This window comes from Mixophyes fleayi, chromosome 3 (genome assembly GCF_038048845.1).
Source record: "Mixophyes fleayi isolate aMixFle1 chromosome 3, aMixFle1.hap1, whole genome shotgun sequence".
Lineage (NCBI taxonomy): Eukaryota > Metazoa > Chordata > Amphibia > Anura > Limnodynastidae > Mixophyes > Mixophyes fleayi.
The window spans coordinates 219,809,674-219,820,254 of NC_134404.1; the positions used below are offsets into that span (position 1 = coordinate 219,809,674).

General features: G+C 42.1%; 1 long non-coding RNA gene across 1 annotated transcript; it reads right to left on the reverse strand.

Annotated features, from left to right (window-relative positions):
* Positions 1-6,555: 6,555 nt before the first annotated feature.
* On the reverse strand, positions 6,556-8,828 carry LOC142142879 (uncharacterized). Its single transcript, XR_012689373.1, has 3 exons — positions 8,768-8,828; positions 7,661-7,758; positions 6,556-7,103 (listed from the first exon to the last, which is right to left on the reverse strand). It is a non-coding gene; the product is annotated as an uncharacterized LOC142142879 (long non-coding RNA).
* Between the last annotated feature and the right edge of the window lie 1,753 nt (positions 8,829-10,581).

A 10,581-nucleotide genomic window follows, 5' to 3' on the forward strand; every position in this document is an offset into this window, starting at 1 on the left:
CAGCGCACAGGTAAGTAAACCAACAGGGACACGAATCCACAGGAATCGGTAGAACGCGGACTGGACTCTTGGAGGGCCCAGGAGAATGGTGATGATCTAGCAGCAGGATAGCGGATGAGACAGGAATCCAATGCTGACAGGCGGGTAGAGACCAGCGGAACACAGGAAGGCGTGGAGAGCGGATCAGCAGTAGATGGACGATTAGCGCTGGCAGCAGCAGCAGGACTCTGCGGATCCCCGGAGGTAACCAGTAGCAACCAGCAGGTGCAAATAGCGATGGAACACGGGTGAGCAGAGTAGACCAGGAGCTGTTGATCACGGAGAGTAGCGGATGGCAATAATAGCAGCAGTCTCGAGGAAGCACGGGAGAGATGAGATGAAGACTGCAGTGCACAGGGGCAGCGAATAGGAATCAGCTAACAGTCACAATGGTGAAACACAGCCGAGTTGCAAGCTGGAGTCTGTAGTGCACGGAGGCAGCGGGTAGGACTCAGCTAACAGTCACGATGTTGAAACACAGACGAGTTGTACGCTGGAGACTGTAGGGCACAGAGGCAGCGGATAGAAATCAGCTAACAGTCACGATGTTGGAACACAGACGAGTTGCAAGCTGGAGGCTGTAGTGCACGGAGGCAGCGGATAGGAATCAGCTCACAGTCTTGATGATGAACAGGTGAGTAGATGTGGAGAGTGGCTGAAGTGCACGGAGGCAGAGGATAGGAATCAGCTCACAGACTTGATGATGAACAGGTGAGTAGATGTGGAGAGTGGCTGAAGTGCACGGAGGCAGCGGATAGGAATCAGCAAACAGTCACAATGATATGAGATAGAGTTGAAGTGGCTTAGAAGACTGTAGTGCACGGAGGCAGCGGATAGGAATCAGCTAACAGTCACGATGATACAATTGATGGTAGAAGTGGTATGGGAACCACAGTAGTAGAAGTGGTTTGGAAACCACAGAGGTAGAAGTGGTTTGGAAACCACAGGAATCAGCAGCGCTGAACAAACGAGGAAACACCTTCAGAGACTCATGGGGAATGAGACTCCAAGATCAGGCAACGTGGTGTTGACCACAGGTGCTTAATATAGGGAGTGTTGCCTGATCTGCCAATTAAGTTAAAGGGACATACACTGAAGGGTAGGAAAGGGCTGCGCATGCGCAGACCCTCAGGATGGAGGACGGCCACGGTTCCTAAATGTCCGGGAAGAGGCACTCACGGTCCGGTGAGTGACACCTTTATAATCTCAAAGATGATTCTAATACCCCACAGCCCTCCTCAACCCACATACAGGACTTCTTCCAACATCTTCATCTTCCCTCCCTAGATATAGACACACTTCAGACTTTAAATAGCCCTTGGACCTCTAGCGAGGTGACCAATGTTTTCCTAAAACTCTTCCGAAAGGTAAAGCCCCTGGCACAGACAGCTATAATAACGACTTTGACACCACTTTTCAGAAAGATCTTGTCCCCATACTAGTCTCCTTATTCAATAGAGGCACAGACTGTGGTGGGTTTCCCGAAGAGATGCTAGAGGCTCGGATTGTAACTATCCCAAAACAGGGGAAAGATGCGGGGACTGCCTCAACTATAGGCCAATTGCTCTTCTTAATACTGATCTAAAGATCTACATCAAATTGGTCACCAATAGGATCAGCCCCATTTTTCCATCCCTCATACAGCCTGATCAGGTTGGGTTTGTGTTGGGACGCCAAGCGTCAGACAACACGAGCTTAGTGCTAAACCTTGTAGCCTATACCTCGAGGAACTATGCCGAGCTGTTAATGCTTTCTCTGGACGCGGAGAAAGTATTTGACACATTACACTGGGACTATATGAATCTGTTCTTAATTATGTTCGGTTTTCAGGGGACCATCCTACAGGCGATCATGGCATTATACTGTGGTCCATCTGCCAAGGTCTTTAGAAACGGGTTTCTTTGATTCATTTCCCATTACTAAAGGGACAAGACTGGGGTGCTCTCTGTCGCCCCTCATTTATGTTAAGGCAATTGAGCCCTTGGCTAAACACTTGTGTAGATCAAATTTGTGCAAAGGCTTTGATCTCGGGGGGACCTGCCACAGCCTGTGCCTATTTGCGGATGATGTTTTATTATTCATCTCAGAGCCAGAGTTCTCGCTGGATCCGTTACATCTTATATTAAATAAACAGACCCGAGCTTCATATTATAAACAAAATATTACAAAGACTGAAGCATTACCAATCCATGTACCCTCAGATTCCGTGGCCCGCTTGAAATCTAGATTCAAGTATGCATGGAAGGAAAAAACAATTTCATACTTAAGAATCCATGTCCTCGCTAATCTCTCAGAGATATTTGAAGTTAATTATCCTCCATTACTAAACCATATCCAAAAGCTTTCTATTTCATGGTTGACATTTGAGGCTTCTTGGCTGGGCCGAGTAGCTGCCTTTAAAATTATGCTTCTCCCCATAGTTATGTATTTATCATCATCACAATGGTGATGATGATGATGATCACCATTTATTTACATAGCGCCACTGATTCCACAGCGCTGTAAACATAACTCATTCATATCAGTCCCTGCCCCATTGGAGCTTACAGTCTAAATTCCCTAACATACACACACAGACAGACAGACTAGGGTCTATTTTGATAACAGCCAATTAACCTACTAGTATGTTTTTGGAGTGTGGGAGGAAACGGAAGCACTCGGAAGAAACCCACACAAACACGGGGAGAACATACAAATTTAACACAGATAAAGCCATGATCGGAAATTCACTCATGACCCCAGCGCTGTGAGGCAGAAGTGCTAACCACTTAGCCACCATATTTATTCAGAACTATTCCATACATTCTTCCAAAGTAATTCATGTCTCCATTCCATTCACTGATGCTTCGCTATATCTGGAAAGGGCAGCCACCTAGGTTGTCATATACCCGTATGACTATCTCTCTGGACCTCCCAAAAACCCTGGGTGGACTTGGAACGGGCTCTATATACTGTGTGCCCAGTTGCAAACTTGATTTGGCTTCCCAAACACCTGAGCCCTCACTCTCCTGACTCCCTAATGTCTAAGGTGGAGGTTCGGAAAATTTGGGATAGAACCATAGGGTCTTATACAGACCTCACCCTTCTGACTGATAACATCTCCCTCCACACAGTGTCTATGCTATTCCTGGATTTTGACATTTCTGGCTGGGTTCAAGCAGGAATCTCCTCCCTTGCCCATCTGTTTGGCCCTGGGGACCTCTGCTCTTTTGCACAGTTGCAGGACACATATGCTCTTCCTTTTAAAGACTTTTATAAATACCTGCGGCATTGGATCGGGGACCTTCATCGTCAAAACAGACCACTTCGCCCCTTTTCTACACTAAACTCATTAAGGGTAACAACAAGGGTGGAATCACCTTATGGTACCAATACCTTTCTTCCATCTCTCCCATCCATAAACACACCTCTCAATGTAAGTGGAAAACAGACCTCAACATTTCCTTCTCCCCAGCTCAGTGGGAAATCATATATGGCAATTTGTGTACGGTGTCTAAGTACACCAACCATGTAGCGATGTACTGTGTACACTTGAATGAAACGTATGACCTGTGTTTTTTGTACTTTATACAAATAAAGCTACTTTTTCTATCAAAAAAACATGTAGAGATGTTGTATAACTTGTTGTATCGTACTTAACTAACTCTGGCCCGCCTCCAGAAGATTTGGTCTAATCACTCAAATCTGTGTTGATGCAATTGTGGAGCTGTGGGTGGACCTTATTCATGTTTTCTGGTTGTGCCCCGATGATCAGCCCCTTTGGCAAGAGGTCTTTGACCATGCTCGCAATGTTACCTCTATATCCTTAATGCCATCAACACTTGTAGCTCTTCTTCATTTATATGCTGAACAACTGGCAAAACACCACTGGTATGTATGGGGCCATATCATGCTAGCCACTAGGGCAGCAATTACACAACTCCGGAAACAGCCTTCTCCCCCTACCTTCCATACGGTCATTGCGAAGATTCACTTTAGTTTTCGCATGGAAACATTAGACGTTATATACTCCATGTCACCATCCTCTCCAATTGTCAAGTGGATGTCATGGCACAAATTCACAACCGATGGCGAGGGCTCTAAATTAATCCATCTTCTAGAAAGTGTACCCCTCTAACTCCTGATCCACCCAATCTACCTCAAGCCCCCTACCTAGATTTTCAATATTGTGACTATTTCATCCCCTTTGGAGACAATGCTGTTATATTTACACATTTGCTGTGTGGTTTGATATTCAATATTATGTCTGCACCCCACTATGTACCCCCCTTCCCTATACTTTTAAAACCTTAATAAAAACTATTAATGTTAATAACAAACCTCTCCCTGTCTATCACACACACCCTTTTTTCTCTCGCCAATGGTCTTTGTTCAGTAGCGTTCTAATACCAAGCTACGTCTGACACTTGAATGTGTAAGAACACAGGGACATGAAGTTATTAAGTGTTTTTTAATATATTAAAAATTAATTCACAATGCTTAAGATATGAAAACCATTAACAAAGATATTATACAATAGCTTCTTAAAAAGAAAAAAGGAAAAAAAAAAAAAGAATTAAATAACAGAAAAATGGTACACTAATGAATGATAAGGTTTAGATTTCCAAAAGTAAACAAATCGTTTAGCTTTACAGGACATTTTAAGTCAGCTTCAGGTGCCCACAACCCCAGTTCTTCTGTGATGATAGCACCAAAAAGCTGGTGTAAATGCAAATTAGTTTTAATGATCTAGTTTTCAAAACATTTCTAGTCAGGAATTGTTCACACTGGCCTAACTTCTTACCAGAGTCCTAAAAGCTATCTCCACACAACAGGTCATACGCTTCCCTTCATTTACATATCAGACATGAATCCTCTAACTATGGTATTTGAGAAAGTTTGACCTTTTCCTGTGCAGTTATTTCCATTCATTGAAACTTAGCTCAGCTGTTGTCACCCAGTTGAGATGTCCTCAGAGATCACATAACCAGAAAGAATGAGGGGATATTTATTAGATATTATTGATGGGTATTTGTTATAAGCATAAAGAGAGATTCCAAGAACTTTTAGCTTTTTTGACCTGTGCCATAAAATAGTATTGGACAGTCATCTGCAGCTAAGAACAAACAGATGGATCTCTATACATCATGAGTAGAACACAAGACTTTAGAGACAACACGATAACAGATTAATTTAGTTTCCTAATCTTATGGTTTAACCTATAGTAGGACACAGAGTTCCTGTGAGCCAAACCATATTGTGAATTAAATCTCAAACATCTATTTGCAGGTTTAAGTGACTGTAAGTAGCTTGCATGTGACAATTAGCCATTGTAACAAAAACTTAATTTTGGTTGAATTTCATCTTTAGAAAAGTACCTGGTGATTTCCATATTGAAAAATTACTTTTCATGTCTTGGCAGAGTAAAAGCAGTTTAGAATACCTTCTGGTTACTAAACAGAATACAAGAGTTTTAAATCTTATATTCTAACAGTGTAAACACAATCATTCCCATTATCAGCCTGTCACGGTATAGGAATTTGGATCCTAGGTTTGCCTAGATTAATACTACTCCAGTGAGGAGCGGAGTCTAGCGGGGAGACTGGTTTCACCAGAGGCCACCGCAAGGTGCTTTGGACTTAGCTGCATCTATCCCGCAGGTCCCGGCCCTCACTGAGAGGGCCAGGGGAAGCCCTATAGGGGAATATACAAGAGAGGTCAGCGATAGCAGATAACAGGTTACTGCAGGAATGATGAAGAGTCAGCTCAGCGGACAACAGATTACCACTGGGATAGTGGTAGAGTTCATGGATGATAAAAGAAGGTACTGCAGGATACAATCCAAAGAAGAGAAAACACCCAGCAGGAGCAATGGAGCCACATCTAGTACCTAGCAGGTAAATTGAAGAATAGGCATCACCAGGAGGAGGTGCCTTTTGAATTTGGAGCCAAAATGAGTCAGCCAATAGGAAGCAAGCAGAGATGAATAGATTGGATCTGCGCAGAAACGAAGATGGCGGCGGCCGGGACAGAGCGAGTGGTCAGCGGGGACCAGGTAAGTGCGCCGGGATTCGAGTAGGCAGCCCGACTGCCCAGCGTGTAACAGCCCTTTTTTTGAACCATATCTGTTCTCATTTACCGACCCATTCCTCAAACCACCTGGAGTGCCTTGTTTGCAATAGACTTACCTTTTACCTCACCTAACTCCTTATCGGTTCCTCTTCAATCCATGTCTTTATTGTAGGATGGTTATTCTGCTGAAGCTCAGGTATCACTTGCAAAATTATAATGAAAAACTTTTGATACATTCATAAAATGTATATTTTAATCCGCTTGTCTGCCTGCACCCGTTTAAGATTACTACTTTGTCCTATTTGATTTGTACGGTTATGAGAATATTAGATTGTTAGATTAGTTAAATGTTGGGCTAGTCGCTCCTATTTGAAACATTGTTACAGATTAACTACAAGGAGAAGTAGGCTAATCTAAAATACACCTGTATTTATGTTAACGGTGTAATACACAGATTGGCTACAGGTATGTTTTGAAGAATGATTGCAATAAGTGGTCTGACTCTAGATAAGGGCACATAATATGGTGGGCTATAATGGAAAGGTACAGCTTATCACACACCTGGATGGACCATTGTTTTATGCAGCAAGTATTACTATGAGAAGCACGTACTAATTTTAAAATGAAAAATAGTGTTTCAGAATACCTTTCCATTGCCTTCAATGCACTATTAATAGGATTCAAATTTTCATAAAAGGTCAAATTAGAAACTGTTTATTTACAAATGCGGCTTTGAATTCATATTGGGATACATTGCACATCATGTTATGCAACAATATCTGTGATCATTTCCAAAGACACCCATTATTCTTTATCAATAATATTTTTTTAAGAAAGTGTGTGTGTGTATATATATATGAATTTCAAAATATTTAAGAACTAAGATTTACATATTGAGCCTAATCACAATATATCTACTAAATGATCCTTATGATGGAACAGGTTTACAATGAGGTTTTGCTGTGGGTGTGACCTGGTTTTACAGCTGCAACACGCACAAGTCTGGACTGGACCTGTGAAGAAAAACCATACAAGTCTATGTAAGATGACTGATGGAATTATTAAATAATTGTCAAGAATCATAGAATAATAATAGAGTATTTCTTAACCAATTGTGTATTTGGAAGTTAGGTGTTCCTGCATCACAGACAGCGAACTCAGGTTAAAGTAGAGACAATTAAGATATCTACTTTTGTAGCTCAATTAATCAGAGGTCATTTAAAAAAAACAAAAGAAATCTAAAAAAACAACACATGTCAAAACCACTTCTTCATATCTCTTTTTTGACTTTCCAAATAGAGAGAGAATTGCACCTACTACTGATATTTGTTTTTGGTACCGTTCTATAGAACTTAATTTAGATCAGATATTCCAAAAACAAAGCTGGAATGGAATATGAAGGAAATTAACAAGTGACACGTGGGAATCATTTTGTTGGCATTTGAGCGTGGAGACACAAAAACACAAGATAATAGTAAGTGTATCCTGGGGAAGATATGAAGTTTTAGCCGTAATGTTTCCATTCTAGTGAGAATAATTGCATGTTAATAGCCAATCTAAGACTTCTTACCTGATCAAAGCTTGTATTTAACTTTTCCAGTGTCATGTTGTGCTCTCTAATTCGCTTATTATGTTCAGTCAGAACAGTGGCTTCCCTGGTTAGACTCTCTGCAAGTACAGAAGTAAATATCAATGCTTTTCATACAATTAGGTTTATGCTGACTGTAGTTAAAAGTATTGTACACCTTTGTAAAAACCCCTGTGAATTAGGCACACCTTCCCTCATGTATTCATTGGGTGCTGTGTTACCATATGGTAGAGTCTCACTGCCAGCACTAATAACCAGTAGAGAGTGGTCAGTGTTGGCTGCGAGACCTGGGCTCAGGATACAAACTCCTACAAACAGTAAATGAGAACCCTCAATGAAAAGCCTTCAGCTTCCAACACAGGCAGGAGCCATGTTTACTAGAGGACTCATCCTAGTAGTTTAAGAAGGGAGCATGTCCCACAGCAGAGAGCAGCTGTATTATAGTCGCTGTGTGAGTTCAGAAGGGACCCAAACCCAAACAATGGGTATATGGGGAGAGGAAACACATTTTTTTTTTTTTTGTAAATGTGGTGGTCCACAAATATAATCTAACACAGAAACATGATTGCAGGAAAAATTATATTAAAGACAAATTATCTGAACAGAAAGCTCTGGGTGTTAGACAACACTTGATAAGCCACCAAGTCAAACACCCTGTTGTAACCTAATAAGTCAAACTATGGAGAACATTACCAGTTATATTTATTTAAAATAGGTAACCAGGACGAGATAAATTAGGTGTCAGCTCTCATTTACAAGCATGTCCTGGAAGCATGAAATCCAATTTTAAATGTGGCACCATCCATGAAAGATGGTTTCCATTGGCACAGAGAATGGATAGAAATCTTGACATAATATGTACACACCAATTGCTTTCAGGCATGTATCACTAAGGTGTGCCCACTTACTGTTTTTATCCTGATGCCCATGCCACTCGCCTCATTATAGGCCCAACCTTGGAGATATGGTACTCATCCGGTTGGTAGACCCTGGATTTGCCATCTCTGTGGGTGGCATCGCCCCCTGGGCTTAAATACACCTGCGCTGCAGTAATGTCCCCCCTTATTCTCCATTGCTGGGCAGCATTACCCAGTGCAGACAGCAGTGCAGAGTACACTCGTAGGGACTCGCTCTCCATTTCATATCAGCCACCCAGACGGCAGTGACGTCACCGGGAAGTAACCATCTCGCTGCCGCCATAGACAGCACAGTAAATACCATCAGTCTTCCAGCACTAGCACACACATGGCTGTGCACAGGGAGAGGAGGATGGAGAGGACTCGGGCACCTACTGATGACCAGATGTTGATTGACGAGCTGCAGGTGGAGGGAAAAATGAAGTGAGATAGAGTCTTTGATTATGCTTATTAACTGCATCTGTGCGATCACCCTGTTTCGCTACCATAGAACTACAAGTCCCAGCATACCAGGTGGAGCGTGTCCTCCTACGACAGCTGGAGAGTTACAACTTGTGTCACTATGCTCCGGCTGCTGCTGGACTGCTAGTGGAAATAGTTATCAACACTGTTATTTATAAATAGAAGTAACTAACATGAAGTGTAAGAACAATGAAAGAAGGGTCACACATGAGGATGTGTATGTCCTACGCCTTGCAGACAAACTGAATATGAGAGCTGGAAGAAACGTTCTATTGTTACTGGTGTCTTCTCGACATATTCGTTTTGCCTTATTGTTCATTTATATAGCACAAGCATATTATGCAGCACTGTATATAAAACGTAATAATTCACATTAGTCCCTGTGCCATTGGAACTGATAGTCTAAATTTTCTACCACAGAAGGGCAAAAACACTTGGGTGCATTTATGTCAGCAGCCAATTAGCCTGCCAGTATTATTATTATTGTTGTTATTTATTTATAAAGTACTGAAATATTATTCAGCTCATGACACAGACTACATGTAATGACATGAAACAGAAAGTAAAAATTGCCCTGCCCAAATGAGCTTACAATGTAAGAGGTGTGGGGAACACTTGCTACATAAGATAGAGGAATAACAACTGCAGTGGCTGGTGGTGACTATTGTAAGGCAGACAATAATAAAACAGTCATTGATGACTGGCATTTCTCTGCAATTACTGGTCGTATGGTACTTTTGGAAGAAGGAGCTATAGCAGAAGGTGGAGACACAAAACATGGACCAGTCACAGTAGAAATGATAAAACTATCTAACAATAACTGTCCTTCACCAATTATTTTAACTGACCCTCCCTTCTCGTCTGGTTCTAGAGAAGGGGTTTGTTTTCATACTGCATGGGCAGTCGTGTCGTCTGTCATTATTTCTGTGATGGCAATAACCATGACAGCATTGACAGTTAGACTCACTGGGTCCAGTGCTGATGGTAGTCAGTAGATCTTCTAAAGAACCTTGTGCTAGGTGTGATAACTTCATTGTACTCCACACTACTGAGTCATTTCCCACTGCCTTCACAAACTGTAACCTGTTTTTAGATGTGTGAGAAGATGATTATGCATACTTACCAACTCTCCCGGAAAGTCCGGGAGACTCCCGAAATTCGGGTCAACTGGCATTTCTCCCGCATCCTGGGACTCCTTTGTCAAAATGACGTGATTCACCGAGAATCGCGTCATTTTGACCCCGCCCCCCGCGACAAAACATCATTTTACTCATGGGGCGGGGCCAAAATGACGCGATATGAGGCGCCCCGCCCCCTCCTGCCCATTAGTCACGCCCCTCTCCCGGACTTCCCCTACTGAAAGTAGGTAAGTATGTGATTATGTGGGAGACTGGTTACAGAGCTGATCTAAAGCACCACCATCACTAACTGTTATCTGCATGTCCCAGTGTTCCTCAAACTGTTTTAGTGTTCCATATAAATTGCATTCATTTACAAGTGTGTATTAAAACAATATATTTTTTG